The sequence below is a fragment of the Nanorana parkeri genome, unplaced genomic scaffold, assembly GCF_000935625.1.
Source record: "Nanorana parkeri isolate BGI_ZX_2015 unplaced genomic scaffold, ASM93562v1 scaffold3599, whole genome shotgun sequence".
NCBI classification, from domain to species: Eukaryota; Metazoa; Chordata; class Amphibia; order Anura; family Dicroglossidae; genus Nanorana; species Nanorana parkeri.
Window position 1 is genome coordinate 38,108 of NW_017309867.1, and position 3,682 is coordinate 41,789.

Sequence of the window (3,682 nt, forward strand, 5' to 3'; positions counted from 1 at the left end):
TTACTTTCGGGGTAGGTCTTATTTTCGTGGAAACAGGGTATTAGCATGCTTTTTGCAATCGATACAACTGATTGGGTCATTAGCTGCATCTCTCTCCCCTAGTCTGAGCTCTGCTGTACAGGAACTACAATCCTTAGTCAAATTCAGCAAATACCCTGCCTGTCTTTTAAAAAAAAAATTATGAATATATGCTTGGGGTTCAGGTTTAAGTCGGCTATTCAAGAAAAAGTAGCTGTATTTATATTTAGACAATGTCCAAAATATATACAATAACCAAATGAAATACGGTGTAGATGGAAAGGGAATCTATATGGTGGTGTTAATATAATATCAGGGGAATCACATTTGGAATGAATGCTATGGGAATAATTGAAGACACCAAGGGGGGTCACATTTTGCCTGGATGAAATTTGGAATGTGATCATTTTATTTTTTTCACATTCATTTCTTGCTGGTCCATACGTTCATCGTATTGGTTCTCGGCACTGGAATTGCAGCTCAGTCATTTTCATTGGTGCGAACAAAAAAAAAATCCTAAAACCCGTCACACTGTCCCTAACACTAATGCACAAACACTCCCCATCCAGAACCCTCAAACTTCCTTGTATCCCAAAACTCTAAAAGTATACGGAAGCCCCATCAGTGAACTTCCATTTGCTCCCTTTCAGTCTGTTCAATAAGTGCCTAAAAATACCTGAACATCCCCATGTTACGGGGAAGGGGAGGCGTTATGTAGTAGAGTCCTACTGTAACAATGCTACTCCTCCATTGATACAATAAAGTGAGAGAGCGTTGTCACTCCACAACAAAAGGTTTGTTGCTGGTAGGATCACCAAGCGAAAATAAAAGAACAAACAGCACCTTGGATTGGATAGTGGAAGACTCATATCATTTACCCTTCTGTTGAATGAATATATAGAATATAGTTTTTTTTTTCTTCATATGCCTGTTTAGGGAATTGTTGAAAAGCCAAAAATAACAAAAGCTTTTATAAGTTGTTTATATTTTTTTTGTGAATCAGGCTTATGCAATAAGACGGTGAAGTGCAAATGATTACATAGGAAGAGCAAAAAGTTCATAGCAAGCAGTCAGGATTCTCCCTTGTTGTGACTCCAGTGAGATTAGATGGAATTGGTGGGTGTGCATTGCTCTTTATATGTTACAGCTCATACAGATACACATCAGTTTAGCACAACCTCTCTCAACCAGTGGGGGTCCCATGGAGCCCTTGGGTTCTTCCAGCAGTGGCCAGGGGTTCCTTGAGCCGTGAACAATAGCTGCCTTCCAGATATGTAATCAGTGATGCTTTCTAAAGTATCTGTAAATAATGAATGGCCACCAGTGGAAGGGACATTCTTTACAATGGCCACCAATGTGAGAGACATTCTTTGCAATGACCTCCAATGTAAGGGACATTCTTCCCAGTGATCACAAATTTAAGGGGCACTCATTGCAATGACCACCAATGTGAGGGACATTCTTTACAATGGCCACCAATGTGAGGGACATTCTTTACAATGGCCACCAATGTGAGGGACATTCTTTACAATGGCCACCAATGTGAGGGACATTCTTTACAATGGCCACCAATGTGAGAGACATTGTTTGCAATGGTCACTAGTGGAAGGTACATTCTTTACAATGATCTCCAATGTAAGGGACATTCTTCCCAGTGATCACAAATTTAAGGGGCACTCATTGCAATGACCACCAATGTGAGGGACATTCTTTACAATGGCCACCAATGTGAGAGACATTCTTTGCAATGGTCACCGATGTGAGAGACATTCTTTACAATGGTCACCAATGTGAGAGACATTCTTTACAATACAATGACCACCAATGTGAGAGAGACATTCTTTACAATGGCCACCAATGTGAGAGACATTCTTTACAATGGTCACCAATGTCAGAGACATTCTTTACAATGGTCACCAATGTCAGAGACATTCTTTACAATGGCCACCAATGTGAGAGACATTCTTCCCAGTGATCACAAATTTAAGGGGCACTCATTACAATGACCACCAATGTGAGAGAGACATTCTTTACAATGGCCACCAATGTGAGAGGCATTATTTACAATGATAAGAAATAGATAATCCGCGCTTCTGGAAAGGAGACTAAAGTGGAAATGTATAATAAATTAAGACCTAAAGCCGCTCTAGAAAGAGGATAGAGGAATCCTATCAACAATCGAGAAAATATATATCAAAGCGCTAAAGGTGTAACTAATAAAAGACTTAATGTAACCAAGTGATAAAGTGAAATTTTAGGTTTAGGCGGTCTAGCTCTAAAACAAGTGATGTGTCTTAGGCGCATCACATGCGCATTATTTACAATGACCACAATGCCAATGCACAGCGAGCTGTAGGTAGATGGTGTAATTTTCAGGTCTCAGGGAATCCCTGACAATAGTTCTTTTATACGGTTCCTCCATGTCAAGAAAGTTGAGAGAGGCTGATTCAGCATATTTTAGAACATTTTGTCATACTGTTGTTGTTGTTGGTGACTTTTGTTTTACACACATCTTGTATATTGCATATTTAAATGTATTTTATCATTTGGCTGCTAGAGATAATGTTGTAGTGCGGAAATGTCAACTTTGTATTTGTGGACTGCAAATAAATGTTCATTTTATCTGAGTCATCAGCGTGCTTTTTCAAAGATTTGGGACTTCTGTACTAAAACAGTTACTGCATTTTTTATTTTTTAACTGATGAAGGTTTTGTCTTTTTGAATTGTGAGATTTTAGCCCCACCTTACATAACATTAAAGTGACTGTAAGAAATAAAATTCCAAGGCAGGTGTACCTCCAAAAGAGTAGATTCCTTACCTTTTCCTATGGAAACATAATCAATTGAGCTTATTGGAAAGCCTGAAACCAAACTTTGTTAATTGTATAAATTCTGATTAATACATTTAAAATATTCAAATATCCGCTTCCTAGCAGTTTTCAGGGTGCTTAACAGACACTTCTGACCCCTGCCTGCAGATTCTGGGACTATTCTGACCCCTGCCTGCAGATTCTGGGACTAAAAGTGTGTACTCAGAAAAATGGTCTGGTTCACATGTCATGGCTAGGGAACTAGGCATTGTCATGCACCAATCTGAACACCATCTGCCTAAAAACCATGGGCAGAACACTGCATTACAATCTGTCCTACTAGCAGGGTCCTGTTGCAACACAATTGGAAATGTGAATAACATAGCTGGAAAGTTTTGTAATCCTGTGGGCCTGAGATTTTGTATGGTAGGGATAGTGACTGACTGACTGACTGACTGACTGACACACACGAGTGTGACCAAAATATCAGGGTTGTGCTTTGATGTTGATGGGCTTGCAGGGATGGTAAATTTTAGTAACATGGAACCCAAAACAAACCGTATACTGTAGACTTGGTCTGACGGTCACAGCATATTATGTGGTAATGTATGGGCAAATGTTGCAACGCAGGGGCAGCACAATGGCATTTATGGCAATATGTGTGTAACCACTGGCAACTGGGACAATACATGGGCAACACACTAGCAATGTGTGAGTTCATGGGCAACAAACAAGCATTTCTCTCAATGCATGAATTGGCCAGTTGTGAAAATCCAACAAACGGGCAGTTGTTACAACCCTGGGGGAACAAATGGGCAATGGTGGGAATAATATTCAAAGCACAAATAACTGGAG